The sequence below is a fragment of the Haliotis cracherodii genome, unplaced genomic scaffold (genome assembly GCF_022045235.1).
Source record: "Haliotis cracherodii isolate W230 unplaced genomic scaffold, xgHalCrac1.p SCAF_4, whole genome shotgun sequence".
NCBI classification, from domain to species: Eukaryota; Metazoa; Mollusca; class Gastropoda; order Lepetellida; family Haliotidae; genus Haliotis; species Haliotis cracherodii.
This window is the reverse complement of record NW_027266297.1, coordinates 28,148,897-28,166,854: the sequence shown is the minus strand read 5'-3', so window position 1 is coordinate 28,166,854 and position 17,958 is coordinate 28,148,897. Positions and strand designations below refer to the sequence as shown.

The 17,958-nt window shown below is 39.5% G+C and overlaps 1 protein-coding gene across 1 annotated transcript in view; it reads right to left on the bottom strand.

Moving 5' to 3' along the window:
* The window catches only part of LOC139478805 (uncharacterized), a 58,383-nt gene extending 42,999 nt beyond the window's left edge, over window positions 1-15,384 (bottom strand). Inside the window, exon 1 of the mRNA XM_071261440.1 lies at window positions 15,030-15,384. The gene's annotated coding sequence lies outside the window, so the exon portion shown is untranslated. The remainder of the gene's footprint in view (window positions 1-15,029) is intronic.
* Between the last annotated feature and the right edge of the window lie 2,574 nt (window positions 15,385-17,958).

Below are 17,958 nucleotides of genomic sequence, written 5' to 3'. Positions count from 1 at the left end.
ATTTAAGGACATAATGCATCCCCTGTAGATGGAAGGAATGATAACATTCAAGATTGATTTAAGGGCAGAATTTACTCCGGGTAACTGGGTAGATGGACAGCATTGATGACTTTCCTTGTTGATTTATGTGCAGAATGTAATAAAAAAATTATCTAATAAGGTTTGGCAATTGAAGCTAATGTGTTCTGAATTCTTTGTCAGCAAGAAATTCCCCGTGAACGTTGTTATCAAGATACCACGTGTAAATAAAAAGGCGTATATGGATATGTTTTTCGTTTAGATAAAACCAAACTACTTATAACAAAGACGTCACAATCAGTCTTGATTCATTTGAACAAACTTACCTATTTATTACTTTCAATCTTATAATAACATGAAACACTAACATAATTTTTATGCATTTCAGTTTTAACAAATCAATATGATGGTGTCCGATACCATACGTTCATGATTATTTCTTACAGGTGTCACTGGTGTTACAATTTCCCACCAAGAGAAATCTATAATGGCAAACATTTGGTGGTCTGTGGTAACAATGCCTTGATACTAGCCCGACCGAGAGAATATATACATATTAGTATATATTGATTCCATGTGCACACTCATGATAGGAAAACTCACATGATTATCAGGTTCTGTACAAGGCTCATGGTTGATTTCATAGTTAGTTCCTTGAATACGACTCATTTTAAGCTGTCTGTAACTATTCTGACTTTGTTTAAGTGCGATAAAGATATTTAAGTGAATGGGGTAATTATTTGCATTATTTTTAGCCATATGGCGACAAGGTAAGATTTAAGAGCAACTATTGAGACACGTGTTGTTATGTTGATAAACAACACCTGTAATCTGAGGTAACGTAACAAAATACACAACCAATGTACGAAATTAGCAACGATGCATCTAATTTGACAAGACAGTCACTTATAAAGACAAGTCGCAAAATAAATGATAGATTGAAACGGGCTTACCGGGGCCAGTATGGCTGAGCAAATGAATTATGTGTTTAGGAAACAAGAAATTGTCTTCGTGATCACACACAATCCCCAGTGGTACCAGCATACACCTTGTATGTGAGTGACGCCTTCTAACTTATGCTTAATTTTTTTTTATAAAGGCATCACAAACCGATCCTATGATTAATCCCTGCGTCATTAGATTGATAATTATGTCTCCATAAAACATGAATTAGATTCTCATATTATGCCCATGGTTCATTGTCTTAAGGCTTACCAGGATGTTGAGAAATACAGGAAGGACATGGTAGACAGTTTCAAAAAGTTGATTTATCCCACGGTAAAGTGTTAAAAGTTAACAGACTATCGGATAATGACCGTATATCACATTAAATAGTCTACAGTCTGCTTTGTATACAACAAGGAGCTCTTCTTGTTCCTCTTTTATTTATGGGTACGTTCCGTCCTTATAGATGTCACTGGGTGTAGAATACTTACCTACGGTATATAGCACATCTGCCGTACTTACAATGAGAACAGACAAATTCAACTAGATAATTGTAAAACTGAACACGTGTTTATGACGATAGAAAGCACGAAAGGGATTCAAGATGCCCATAGCTAGATCGCAGGTGCATCAGCGAAAATCGTGTGTTTGTTGACAAGGTGTATGTTTAAATATATTTCAAGAGGTATATTCACATAGTCACACATGTGTGACGAAGACACATCTAAGGAAAATATTTATTCGAATTCTCTTCATGTTTAAGATGAAAACAGTTAAGGCAAGCTAGTATTCCTCCCTCTATCTGAAAGATCACAGGCCGAAACTCGAAATGTCTCCCTTTCACTGTTTCGGTGAATTTTTATACTCCCTTTCTTAACATGCATTCCGATGTAAACAAATGCTCTTTTTGAACCCGCATAGGTTTATATAAATACTAAAACACCAAGTAACGTAGCTATCACGGACCCGTTAACGAGGCCACGGCAGCAGTCAGGTTGGTGTGGCTGCTGTGAGCAAAGCTTCCTTCTTATTTAAAGTGTTACTGCTCTACAACTGCGAATGTCGGTCCGTATACCACAGGAGTGAGTGAGTGAGATGGGTTTAACGCCACTTTTAACAGTATTCCAGTTATATCGCGGCGTGACAGCCTAATGTGGGAGGAGAGCCCGAAGTAATTCAGGTCTCAGACGTTTACCACTTCGGTGAAACACACGAGCACGGAGGCTGACAAGTTTTATAATTATGAAAGTTCATAACGAGTTGGAAATAAAACCCTGTTGCATACCACACAGCGCTGATCAGTGTATTAATATATAATATTATAACATAATAACTATGGTATCGAAAAATAAAGGGTAAGATAGGGTAAATTCAGCATTATAGGGTATGATTCACAACGATTTCTAAAATTACTTAAATAATAAGCTTGGCTCGCTTTACTTGACCTCTTATCCAGAAGTGATTCAGTTATAGGGTATACACCCAAGCAATTTCAGCATATCGTAACAAATGCTCTGGCGATGTGGGTTAATACATCTCATAAGTGAATGTAACATCATGACGTCATTGAGTGACGTCAAAATGTACTGACAACCCAATTGTCTACTCTAATAGCTGATATGAATGAATGAATGAAGTTCCAATATCCCCCTAAGTACTTAAATCATTTGTTAAGAGAATATGTTTTGTCACTACGTATCCTAACTAAATCACACTAGGAAGCTCCGGACATAAGCTTCAAACATTGTGAAGACTCAAACCCGGATCTTCGGTCACGAGCCAAATTCTTAACCACAAAGAGTCACCCACCGCCCTTTTTTAAGATGAATAATTCCGGATGCTGCTAATTGAATTAGCAAACGTCCTGTTTGTGAGCACTTGTACATACCATGCAGATAGTGAGCCCACGGATCAGATCAATCTGATGCACTTTATTCCAATGCAAACATTGCTCATGGCCAACATTTTTCCGTGAAGAGATTTAACTAAACATAGAAACACCTCAAGCATCTATACACGAGCAACGTAACCCTGACGTGATCTTGCTTTCATATTCGTGACCTATTATCATCATATAAAGGTAGTTTGTCATATTTCATAAATACCTGCTGTGGAATAAAAATAAGCCGTCTTTGTGCATTCCTTAACACCTAGGCTGTAGGGCATTGCAGAAACCTGCTCAGGTCCGTACGGGAATCGATGAGAGCATGATACATATAGCTCGAACTGTAGGTGGGCTACACGCCATTCAAGCCACAGCAGTGATATACTAATACCGCATATGACACGGGGTTATGATTAAGTGTCTGCCACCTTAATTTGTAGAAATTTGTGATGTTTGGCATGTGGTAGTAAGTCTCCTGCATGTTATTTTATGCCCTAGTATCGCAGAGCGCGTAAAGCAATGGTGTGTCATGTTTTGGACAAGTTTTACCTGACACACCGAGTGGTTGTTGTCAACCCAAAAAACAGTTGATAGACATGATGGCCCTTATGTATGAATGTGCCTTAATATTTCCTTCACGACAGTCTGCATTAACATAAGGACGGCGTACCGTCATGTTCATCAACGTCGAATTACATGCTCTTTATGAGTAACAGGTCTTACGAATCTTCTGGATCTCTGGGCCACGAAACATTTACATTCTTCACAATGTCCCTCAAGCATATCACTGTACAGACACAACATATTATCTATATATAGTCAATATAAAAATTGGATACTTGTTCTGTATGAGTAATATGTGGTTAAAGAACCTTCAAGGCAAAAGTATTAAGCCGCTCTTAGATGAACCCTCTGAATAATCGTCTTTGTATATGCCCGAAATGCATAAAATTTATTTTATCTTCATTTTATTTTCCTTCTTAGACTACTTGTGGATCTGTCAGTTAAATAGACGTAAAACTTGTCAAGGAAGAGGTCATTTTGGGATAATTCGTTTCTGCTTTTAGGAGACATTTATTTGATTATGGAAAGGGTTTTGTCACTTTGAAGGGAGGGACCATTATATATTCTCAGGGTTGGGGACTAGGGGTTCACGTTCTACCCCCAAATAGAACTTGTTCGCTGGACTTGCTGCATCTCCTGAAAACGTCTTGTGAGTCCTGACGTGTGCACTGTGTCTGTTCTAATTGACAGATACTTTCCCATGACATTTGTATCTGGGTACCTGGAGAACAGCATTGTCGTTTCCTACCTCTTGCTAGTCATGAGAACCAGTTTTTTCATCACAATTCACCGGACACGCCCGGCAAATTAACCTTATGCAATGGCTCACTTTGCTCCAGATTGAGTGAGTGAGTGAGTGAGTTGGGTTTAACGCCGCTTTTAACAGTATTCCAGTTATATCGTGGCGTGTCAGCTTAATGTGGAGGAAAGCTCGAAGTGATGCAGGTCTCAGACGTTTACCACTTCGGTGAAACCCACGAGCACGGGTATGGAGCTGACAAACCTAGAAACATAATCGGGGCGAACCGGGATTCGATCCCACAATCATAGGTTTCTGGTACTCCAGAATGAGTTACATTCCTTGTGGTACATACTGACCAGTTTCTCGAACACCCAGTGTCTTCAGTTTAACTTGAACAGTGGTTTGTTTGAGTGGCTCCTTGGATTTCTCACTTCTATTTCGTTACATTGTTTCTTTTCTTGTGATAGAGGTACGAGTATTAGTATAAATAATGGTGTGACGTTTTAATATAACATTTGTATTGAAATAAATAATTATATAGATAATATCAATTTAGGATTCTACGTAACAAAGGTTTCCAATGATTTGATAACGTCCTCTCTCTATTGATATTGAACATATATCCTCCTCTCATGTTCCACTGGCAGAATACACAAATTGCACTCATAAGGTTTAAACATGTCTCATCGCGAAAACCCTGCTAGAATATTGACACAGTTATGTTATAAGGGGTTATCTTTTACACCAGTATACATCAGGTAGCGCCTTTTCACCAGTGGGACTGAAAATAATGTTTATCTGACGCTAGATGTTAAGGTCATGAATTAGTTATGTGATATAAAAGACTGTGAATCTGTCAATTATTGCCTGTATTCATATCAGCCCGTATACTATTAATTAACCCACCACGGAGCAAACATAAACTAAACCACATCCCACTGTTGTGACACATATGTGAGAATTGATCGTGAGTACCCAACTGGGACTTAAACTCAATACCATCCTACCTCAGCCGCCGATTTGTCATCTGAACTAATTAGACCTAGCTAGCGGTACTCGGTTAGGTAAAGCCGGCCGCAAAGTTACGTGAAGGGAACAAAGGCCATGCTATAAATTTGCTTTGGGAATCCGTAGGTTATCACATGTGACACCCGAAGGTTTTTAAAGGCGGACAGGAAAATGCAGACAGCAACATGTTAAGTGTTTAGGACTTAGGTTCACATGTTACAATGTAGTTTAACGTGTATAGGGTCTTCTAGATGGTGTTTTTGCCGACAAACTGTGAAAACTTTACGATGAAAATTCACTTGTGTACTCCAGTGTTAGACCTGCTACGACATTCCGCCACTTCTAGATAAGGTGGCTTCTGGCTAAGAATAGAATCTCCAAGGAAAAGTTCAAAAGTAAATGTCTATTTACACCGCTGGTCTGTGGTATAAAAAGACACCCCTAATGGGTTGCCCTTGTCGCAGACCCTCCTTACACCTGCGTAGGTCATCTGGGAAAATTGGACGAACATCTGGAATGCTGTTGGGTCAGTAGAGACTCAAAAGTTGCTGGTCATCCTGATGCCCTTTGGCTACCTTTCAAGGATATTAGTTAGTTTGGGGCACAGGGGAATGTACTAGACAGGTTAAATAATAGGTCTGCTCTTACCTGTCATGCCTGTGTTGCAAGACTTCATTCATCATAAACATCAAAGTATTTCCCATCTGAAGAGTACATACTACCTGTGGTGTCATACATTTGTACTACATGTGAATTCGTTTTAATAGATCTATTATTAAAAATAAATGGGACTCCTTGGATTTTTATTAATATCAGGAGGATAATTTAATTGATGGCATGTTTGCTTAAACACATATCAAAACGCATTATTTGTTAGCTTTGTGTAAGTAACATAGGCGCAACAAGCTGACTGTGTCCTTAAATAACATGATTCATAATCTAAAATGTTTCAAAAATCTCAATGAGCATGTTTGAAACAGTAAAAGTAGTCAAAGGTATGAAACTTGAATCATGCGTTGCATTTTAAAGTAAGCGTTACAGCATGTTTGTTGTAACAGTTACTTTGAAGCAGGCATACATTGTATGTATCATAAAGGGTATAATTACAAACTAAGTGACCACCGAGTAGTGTCCTTAGCTAGAAAGCCATCTGTTCGGCGACAAGCTAAATACAACATGACAATTGTTATAAAGTACATTACACTCTTAATTATTCACGTTGTTTCATAGAGTATCACTGTTTTAAACCAGGCTAATTATGTTGAGATGACGACAATGACAGTGTTAAATAAAGCATGTCGTTGTTCCTCCAATGCTGTATTTGATCATTCCTAGAGGCGGTATGAAGCCGTATTGTGAAAGGAGTGTTATTTCAGAGGATTACAACATTTCTGAAAGGCTCTTTCTTTTAATTATTTTCTAATCAGTGTGTGAGTCAGACTTCATTCTCGAGTGCATGACAAGGTTTGAACACGTCATGCTTTGTCATCGTGTGAAGTTCAATGCCCTTTCTGTGTTAAAGACACACTGTATGTTTACCTTTGTCCCAATAAGCAAATGGTTATCAAATCTTGGATATGGATAACAGATTAAGACGTTAACCTTTTTGCGCTATCAGCGCTACAGGGGACCTCAGCATAGATCTATTTCTTTGTTTTTGAAAGCTCCAGGAATGTGACGTGTGTACCTTTAGGTCAATACGGTTCATCGTTCAGCAAGCGCAATTACTGTCAAAGGAAGGTCACAGTGCGCTGGTACCAGAATCACTGGATAATGTCAGTGCTGTAACCAATGTTTTTGATCTATCAGTTTAGTTTGGTTCAGTTCTAGAGCACTACCATCCACTCTCGTCGCAAAACCTAAACTATTAGCATATGATGTTATTTGCTCTTAAATATATGTCCTATAATGATTATCCGCTATGGGAATTCCGGGGCAGAATATTTCCAATTACCCCATGCATATCGTTAGAGTGTGTAAGTGAGTATGGTTTTACGCCGCTTATAGCAATGTTACAGCAATATCACGGCGGGGGATACCAGAAATGGGCTTCACACATTGTACCCATGTCGGCGTGACGAGCGAACGCTTTAACCACTAGGCTACCCGACCGACAGCATATCGATAGAGCCGACTTAAATGAGAAACGGTGGTCTGGCTTGATGACAGGATTGATTGTTTGCCCCGATGGTTCATGAGTTCAGTCACTGGTTTACCTGGTCCTGACTCAATTCTGACGTTAGGTTTTCACTTACTATATGCAGATGGATAATACAGAAGAAACCTTTAGTTGACATTGAACTGGTAGTGGTCAGGGGAAATGTGTTGAATTCACTAGAATGACACTTACTCTGGCACTAAGCATCAACGAAATACTAACACTAACACTGACAAATTCGTATTCCACCAAACTGGTCCCTAATATGCACCTAGTTGTCAGTAATTAAAGCTTCAACGTAGACTGAGATTCGCTAAGACTGTTGACAACATCAATGACTCAAGGAATAAGACACTATAACCAGGTGTACAAATAACTGATACCAATATACTTGTCCTTATAAAATTCCACTGGTTATTCCAACGCCAATACCACTAGAAAACTTAAACTGATTGGTATACACGCATGATGCTAATGCTAGCAAGGTAGCAAATTACAGGATGTCACATACAACATTTCGAAACAAAATTTGGGAGTTCTTCTTTACATGCATCATTAAAGTAGGCTTGAAACGTGTATGCCTAGCATGCGGGATCTGATTAACGAGGTGCCGTTTTTAGGGGATTGATTTGAACAACAATGTCCTTGACTCATAAACTTGAGATGCGGACAAGCGAGATTCATACAAACGAGCTCCACAATTACAAGATCGCAACTAACACGGTTCCATATTGAGGGCATGATGGCCCAGGTCACAGTCTTCCAGACTTGCACAAAGCGATCTTAGCGCTACGACTATTGTAGGCCTATGTTAAAGTATGGGAGTTAAGATCATCTTAGCGCTAAGATCGCTTTGTGCAAGGGGGCCCTGGTCTTACAAGCTTGATCTAAAAAGGAGACAGATTAATGAGGTCCAGAATAGCGGTCTCTGGTTTAGCGTTAGGTCTAAGGAGATGTGGCTACTGTCTCTAGTTTTGTGAGGTCCGGAATCCCACGGTCCATATTAATTGTCTCTGGTATAGCGAGACACCAGCTAAGGAGTTCCAGACTGAAGGTCTTCAAACTAAAAAGGTCTGGTTTAACGAGATCCAGACTAACGAATCAAGACAAAAGGTCGCCAGAATATGAACATGCTGATTAACGAAGACCTAGGCTACAAAGGTCCGGAGAAAAGAGATCCAGAAGAACCAGGTGAAGACTATCATGGACCTTACCACCGTCATATAGCTGGAATATTGCTGAGTGTGGCGTTAACATGAACAACAAACAAAAAACTAACGAGATCAGACTAACGGTCTCAGACTAATGATCCCATTTAGCACGATTTAGCCTGATGTATTGTACCCGCCGTATAAACAATGAAACTATTCAGCACCCATACTTACATAAGCTCACATATGACATCATCTCAAACGAATACAACACACATATGTGAAATAGCCTCATTACCATCCTGTCGTCAACAGCTCTTGTGATCGGTGGTAACCTTCTTGACAGTGTAATTACTGACGAGGATCATTATCAAGTCTGCTTTTTCATGATCAAAATAACGCATGGTTGTACATCAATGTACGAAGCATGACAACGCAAAAATAGTCTGTGCAGTGATATATACCTTGATTTCAAACCATACATCTGTAATTTAATAGCCCCATGACACAACCATGAATTAACCCTGGATTTCTTACCTTATGGTCAAAGTCACGCCTTAAGCCCGAGATTAGGGGGGCTTACATATGGACGACACGATAACAATCGGTAAAATGTGTGGTTTAATTTGTCATATTTTATCACAGTTTATGTGTATTCTGTCTATTAAACAACAATTTCTGAAAGAAATCGTGCCATTTAACAGTAGTATAAAACGACGCCCCAATGGATCCAAAGCAATGATGTCATATTAAAGTGTCCATAATTTGTTCCTAAAAGGTTTATACATGAGCTGTTGGCTGGTATTTGATGTTTTTCTTTCCACAAACCACTGGTATACTTTAAGAGCATGTCAGGTATTCGAGAACATTAACAAAATTATTACAGATGTCTTGATAGCGAACAGGTAGGGTCGTAAAATGCACGCTGTTGTTCTCTGATCTTGTCCCTCGTGGTTAACACTGCACAATAGGGTTGCATACCATTCTTGAGACACTCACATATCTCACTTCCGTGACTTAGCGGAAATAACATGTGGTGTAAGAATATCATTAATGGCAAAACTATACAAGCAATACACCCATCACTCAAGAATTAAAATTACATATGGGACATGTTAGCAAACACCTTATTGCATAAGGTCTGGTGTTTGATGCTGCTGTGCATTGTGAGAAAGCTAAGGTTATCTGAAGGTGGGTATTTCTTTTTTATTCTTCGCATTAACTTTACATAACTTTATTTAGTATATGCCACCTAAGGAAAAGGGGGCGGTGGGGTAGCCAAGTGGTTAACACGTTCGCTCGTCACACCAAAGACCCGTCTTCGATTCTCCATATGTATACGTTGTGTGAGGCCATTTCTGTGTCCCCTAACTTGATATTGCTGGAACATTGCTAAGCGGCGTAAAACCATACTCACTTACTCACTCACTCCTATAGCCTGACTTTGATACTTGTTGTATATGGACTGTACATGTATTGGTATTATAACTACAAAAAACATTTTTTACTCAAGAGACAAAAATCCCCCGTGAACGCTGGGATTAAAACTGCTTTTCAAAAACCCATGCTTGTCATAGTAGGCGACTAACGGGATCAGGTGGTTAGACTCGTCGTCTTGGTTGATGCATGTCATCGTATCCCTATTGCGTAGACCGATGCTCATGATGTCAATCACTGAATTGTCTGGTCACACATGATTATTTACAGACCGGCTCCATATGGCTGGATATGGCTGGAGTGCGGCGTTAATCAACAAACAAACAAAATGTTTACACAATGCCTCTTAGCAATCTTAATACCCACTGAAGAGTACATTGACATGGTTTCATTTTTATAATATATTTAATGTACATAGATTTACAAACCAATGAATATGACAGTTTGAAATATTGACAGTCTGCAAATACAGTCTGGATGAATATTGGTATGTAAGAGGCCAATGTCCCATTATCACAAGGCCCAGCGCTTAAGTCTGTCCAAATAGTGCAAGCATCAGCAGTACTTTATCTGCCAAATCTGGTTAATACAACACGGCCGGCGGGCTATCATGCACACCTCGCGAGAACTTCAATAGTAGTCAGGTGTGATGGCAAAGATATTGATAGTATAATCTACATGCGCAATGTGTATATATGACGCCTCTATGCGATATACTACAGCCACCAGATTAGTTAGTAAACAATACCGACCTCCAAGTTTGCATCGTCAAACCACGCAAAGGTGGACTGTAATAAGGAAAGATGTGTGAGTCTTCTCTCCGTGGGTCAACGGTATTCATCTGCCTAGCTACCTAAGCCTTGTTATATGTGATGAGTGGTTGACACAGCAATAAAAAATCAGGCTCCTCCTTATCTGTATATAACAATGTAAAGTCATCTATGCATTACGCTTTTTATCATCTATCGCGGTCATGAAGATGAAGATGACACACGGCACTACACTAAGTCTTCATGTGGTTAAAAAACATACATAATCGCTTTAAAACTGCTCGTAACAAAGGGTGCATGGCCAATGAAATATTAAAACACCAGTACGCATGTCGGAAATTGAAAAGGGGGTTCTTATAAATAACATATCCCGTCAAAACGTGATCTGGATTGACAAACCATTTTCATATTTCCACGTGAGCACGCCAGAATTAAGTTACTTGAAGTCGCAGGTTTCATTTATTTATTTACGTGTGCATTGATACAGTACATCAAGAAATCTGTTTTCATTCTTTATGCGCGCCTTCATATTTAATGTTTTTGAAGCATGGGCGCACACACAAAGACATTTCAAAAGTGGGTGAGAGGAGGTTGTTTCCGTCGTATGCCCCCTCCTCGATTTAAATATTCCGGCCCGCTGGTTTGTAGATAATTACAGAAGAAGAAAATAATGTAAATATTTTATGAATGCGGTTCGTTAATTTTGGGAATCTAGTCAAGCATATTCAGGACAATAGAATTGCGTTATTAAGTTTAAATAGCCAACGAAACATGAGTTTGACTATGTTATTCGTTGCACCTGTTGACTGTGGTTGAGATATGTGTCCTTAAGGCTGAATTCAAACGTGAAATTAAAAATGAATGTTTAACGCTTTCAAGGCCTTGGGGTATTTACGGCAGTAGATGTGCTGTCATACATTCATCGTGTCACACATGCAAACAGCACACAGAGATTTGAATATAGTTGTTTTAATAACTGCGTGTGTATTAAGCGCAAATGTAGATGATCCCCATTGAATCATGGCAATATTATTTTGTTAAGAATCAATTATCTGACCATATTTACTACACCAGTGAATGAGTGAGTGAGTGAGCTTGGTTTTACGCCGCTCTGGGCAATATTTCAGCAAAATCACGGCTGGGGACACCGGGACCAAACATATCAAATTATGATGGAGTGTAATTGTCCGAATGGGGTTTATGGTAACGAGGTACCGTGGATCGACATAGGCGGTGTTTGGAGTTAACTACCACAGTCAATGCTGTGGATAACCATCTCTGGATTCCGGATCAAGACAGGTTCCTAAGAACTTATGCAAATCATAAGAGGTGACTCGGGGTGTCAGCCTTGGTGGTAAGATTCCTTGTCATCTTACCCGACAGCGTGGATAGTTTAAATTTGCTGTTTACATAAACAGTTACCTTTGTAACCACTAATCAGGGGTTGCATTAAGGCTTTTTATTCGTCGAAATTCCCTATATAGTAAACTACGGTTATAACGAACTCAAAGGGACCGCTAATTTTAGTTCCTTATAACCGTAGTACGTTATAAGTATATATACAGCATATATATATAGCAAATGGCCGGGCCCAAAAAATAAGTTCGTGATATCCGTCAGTTTGTTATAAGCTTGTTCGTTATAAACGTAGTTTACTGCATATGACTTGGTTGTAGTGAATGCTTGAATATGGTTTCATGCCATTTTTAGAAATATAGAAGCACCGGGGAAACTAGAATTATCTTTCGCCCACGATGGGAATCGAACCCACATTCTAAGTGGCGAACGAACGCTTGTAGCACTCATCTATCCCACCGCCCTAAACGGTGTTGAATATATGGATATATCGGCACAAATGATTAACGCAGGGTTAACGTCAGTCTAAACACCAAAATCGAGATAACAGTGTTGAGAATAACGTGTTGGTTTGTAATTTGGTGTCAAAGTTATTGTTGGTACCTTCCAAGTGTGTCGGTATTTTTTGTATTGTACAAATGCATATCCGTTGAACGTCACCTTTTGGACAAATGTAATCAGATGATAACTTGTGTGTTTTTATATGCCTTGTCATTGTTCGACCAACGCCAATACCAATGAACCCATGTTCGGCACATTTCAAAGCTTAGAGTGAGTGAGTTACTTTTAACGCCGATTTGAACAGTATTTCGGTCATATGCCGAAGTACAGCTTGATGTGTGAGGAAAGCCCTAAGTGATGTCATTCTTAGATGTTTACTACTTTCATGAACCCACGAAAACGGATATGGTGCTGATAAAACCTTACAAAAACTCAGGGCGAATCTAGAAAAGAACTGAAATATGTTTCAAGTATATAGTCTGCTATATTGAGCAATTACAGTAAAACATACGGTCAGAGAAGATACCCTTGTATGATCCAATACAGAGATCATCAGAACGAATTCGTATATAAGGACTGATGTTGTTAATGCTAAATAGGAGTGTGATATCATATGTATATCTCAGAACAATGTCCCTTTCATGCAAGCAAGGAAAACGCCATGAGGCCACCACGATTAATGAAGGCAAGGGACATGTATCATGCTTTTATAGGAGAATATCCGATGTCAGCCAGTATATGTGTCAGACAAGCACATGTACGAAGCACATCAAGTACGAAGCAAGCTGGGGATGTCTCATTGGGTACTTTGTCTCGTCTAATTTATAATTGTTAGAATATTACAAATGGGGTTAAACCTTGCAACAGGAAGCGATAGTTAGGTCACATACTTCCTTGTATTGTTTCCTATGTCAGGAACACTGGGACATTTACAATGTCAAATGTCAACGATAGCCAAACACACACACGGCATATGGAGCTGCACATCGTTTTTCACGTACACTTTATGCGAACATTGGATGAATTTGAAAAGTAAAACATGAACATAATCCTCATGAAATATAAACCTGTCTGCACAGCTAGTAAATACCTTGCCCCGTGACGAAACTCACTTTTTAAGGCTGCAATAACATTGCATTATTTACACATGATATTCGACTCTATACCAATGTGTGATATACAAATGAGGATATATTTTTATATAATGCATGTGGTGTTAACAACTGGATTTTAGTTTTTTGTCGGTGTGCAACTGGTATAAACATGGCCAAAGAGTGTTTGGTATATAACCCTCGTGTGTGTTTGAGTTGAATTCCTAGTCATGCCTTCGTAGTATTACACTCTAATGTTGACAAGTGCTTTGTAATGCTTTCTCAAGAAGTGATTTACATCTCAACAGCTCTATGTAGGTTGTTGTGTCAACTGCTCTTAGAACCGTCACATGTCAGCGTAACACGTACGTTATTCGAACACCTAGAGTTACTAATGTGCCACATGTCCTTTGGCAAATATAAAAAGAAATACATAAAAGGTTACAAGTACAACGCCAAGTGAAATGACGAGACTCTTGAGGAATACGTTTTCTGCGGACGAACATATGGCACAAACATTTTGACATAAACGTCCCCCTTACCGTTCACTCCCTTGTTTGACTTTAAGGATACGGAAAGGACATTATCGTTGGGATTCGTTGTAAAATGGGTACATTTTGGTCGTAAAGTTGTCCTCGTATCAGAATAGTTATATATCAATATTATCAATTGACACCCGTATGGTGTGAATGTTGATTTAAAAGCAGCAACTCGTGTGGGTCATTATGCTATTGAATATCGTTTTAAACTTACACACATGTGACATTTGAACTTTGACCTGTTGTACTCCTAGCACATAAAACAAAGAGCGCGTAGTCAGATTGCGTTAAGCTGTGACAGATAAGTCTCAAGAGTAAGTATGAAATAAACTTTACCAACACCGTCAGATGATAAACGTTTATGGTGCAGCGTAATCGTCCGCGGCCTATCAAGTACGCCTCGCGGTAATTCGCTCTAATTTATAGTTGAATAACACAGTCCTGACAGGTCGATAGGTGTTCAAATATTTTCGATCAGTTTTCCAAACAATGTCCCGTGTCTGAGCCCTGTGTATCGGATAAAATATGCATGAAGGTTTTGTTGTCTTAACCACGACCGTTGTGGGATTGATCATATTGAGCTTCAGATATTGTTCTTGTAATGGAAGTGGGATTTCGAATTCCGTAAACACAAAACGATTGCATCAAACCAGGAAGTAGGTTATATCCTTATCCCGAAATTACACGCTGTATGATATTTATTTATATATGTTTAAGTAAAATTATAATCAATCATTACATGAAAGATTTAAATTTCATTCTTTCTACTTGAATACACGAGTACTTGAACGTAACAACAACGCGGGAAGAGACATCGTGAATTTTACAATAACATAGTAGTAGATTCACAAGTTGTAAACTCACCTACACAGCTTGCGCCATGGGAGCTCCTCACACACTAGTCAACAAATGGTATCCTTAGACAGTTGGCATGGAATTAATGAAATTTCTTTTGCCAGGTCTGCTACCAGCGGGGATCTGCTAAGCACAGGTGCAGAAGAATAACACGATTACTCCTTTGACTTGGGTGGATTTTCTTTGAAGTTCACGGCAAAATATTTCACCGACTTCAATTTCTCTGTCCTGTTCGCCTGGGGAAGTGACTCGATTTGAAGATGCAGTGGCCGCCAAATCGCTTCCGATCATCCGAGATTGAATATTCCCACCGCATGGAAGTCGCTTCACCGTCGGAGCGTCCCTATAAGATGTAGCAGGCGCTAGATCTCAACGTACTGTGCCTTCATGGCCCGGGCGACCTGTACGTCGCAGCCTGGCTGGGTCGGGCGGCAGGTTGAAGGTCTGCCAGTTACCTTTATCGGGAAGGCTGGACTAAGGAAATCCTGCCTCGGTGACGTACAAATATTGAACGATCTTTACAAGCGTACGGGTGCAATAGTCCGTCCCGTTTGTGAATGTCAACGCGTAAGATGTTGTATGTGAACACACGGATAACTTTACCGTGCAATCGATCCTTTCACCTGTGTACAGCTTGTAATATTAAACTCGGACAGTTAGTTATATTCATGTCAGACCTCCTCTAGCACTCGGTCGCGTCTTTCAAACAGGGCATACACTCAGCACTAGCGTATACTCTGTACCTCCTAGCGTCTTTACAGACTAAACAGTTGTGAAATACTTGGATTAACTCCTTTGTATAAACCAACGTAGTTGTCCTTTCCCATCATGTTGCCACTTCATTAAAACGGGTAAAGGGGCCTCTTGGAAAAGACACTGAATGGAGAGGGTAATGATTGGCACCTGACGTTTGATTTGAAGGTTATATGGAGTAGGAAGGCTAGGCAAACGAATGTATGTGCACCTACTCTCCACTGCAGTCCTTTATTAGGTTGCATGTAACGTAACTCAATCCTCCGGTCAAAAGGAGCAAGCGCTCTGCAGAACTATCATTTTACTAATAACACCAAGCCACCATCTTAGCTCGCGTACACATCACGAAATACCCATTTCAATGCTTGGGGAGTCCCTTGTGTGAAAACTTCATAGAACGTGCCAAAATTCTAAGTATGCAGAACACGAACACCATCGTAAGGGCGTAGGAAAATTATGGGTGCAGTCACAAAGTCTTTAAATAGATATGTTTATGAAGGTAAAATTAAGTGCGGCGTTCACTTATAAGTAAAGTAGACAAATTCCTAGGCGTGATGTCTTTGCATACTGACGTGGATTTGAATCCTTATTTTTTTTGTAATTCGAGGTAACCTTTCCTCGGTGCATGTGAGGGTACTGTTCAGTGAAATCATTACTTGCCTTAAGAAGAACGGATATGTTTCTGTGCTTGTACCCTGGATGTGTCAGTAGGTTGTTTCGTGGTGTTCTGACGTCAGTGAAGTTAGATGTCAAATAGGAGGAATACATTTCTTTACCGCTGACATCATAATCGTCATGTTTTGACATTCTTCAGTATATTCATGTTTATTTCATATATGGGGTGCACCACCTGAACTGCTGATATCTGGGTCAAGATTTATAATGATGGAATCAGAAACTCGGCGAGTGCAAAATGTCTGCCTTTCGCATTATTTGTTATATTTTGAAATGTTGTTCGCTATGCATTCACCATTATTTTTCCATGTTTACATTAATCACACTCACCCACAATGGTTGATTTATTATACAGATCCTGGAATTAAATGCGATCTAAATAAGTACTGCTGTGTTACATACAAACATTATTCAAGTTACAATGAAAATAATAAATGTAGTTCACTGATGTTCCCCTATAAAATGAGTAGTACATGTTCCCCTGACATATTTAGGATGTACAATTGGGAATATATTTGAAATACATGTACAATTCATCTATATATGTTGCCACATTTGTGTACATGCTTAATTGAATAGGAGAGCGAATGCAGGTATGTAGATGTTTATATGGGGTTATGCGTACGTACATATTGCTCACGGCTACTTTGTTTGCGTGGGGCACAGGTGGCCCGTCGTCTAAGGCGCCGCAATTCGCTCTACGTCTAAGCATGCAACATAAACATGATCGTGGGTTCGAATCTCAGATCCGTCCTGATCATATTTCTTGGTTTGTGAGCACTATATCCATGCTCGTAGGTTCCAACAAAGTTATAAACAAGTAAGAACTGCATCGCCTCGAGGCTCGGGATGTAAAACAACGTTAAACTTAACTCGTTCTTTGTTTGCGGAATGTCCGCGAAGGCAGCGCGATATGGCGATGATACTATCACATCATTATCGCGGTAGTACTGCGGTGTTTTCGCGTTAATCTCGCAATATGATCACTAACCTGCGGTAGGTTGTTGTTAGTTTATATTTATTAATTCAGTATATGCATTCATGTACGTGTAAATGACAGGCAAATAAAAGCATGTATGTGGTATGTACGCACAAAACATTTTCTTTAGGCACGTACATATCTGAACAATATGTAATACGATGCATGGAGGTACGAGAAGACGTTAGAAGGCGGTTTGCGCATACCTTCATCTCGAACAACCGCATGGATGGAACCATCGTAAATACGAACGAAGACCGTGCAACGTCACTGAATACGTAGAACCTGTTTGTAAATGCATGCACAGAAGCTTACTTTAGCCTAAGGAGGCCCGTTATCAAAATGCTCTTAGGACTAGGGATGTCTTAAGCATGTGTGAAAGTATAAAAGATACCAAGGTCATAGCGTTAGAGAGCTTTATGAAACGAGGTCTACATATATATGTAGATTAGTAGGTTCATACTTACAGGTAGGAGGGTGCACAGGGAGAAAGTATGTAGAGGGATAGGAATGATCCCGACCTTTGTATAG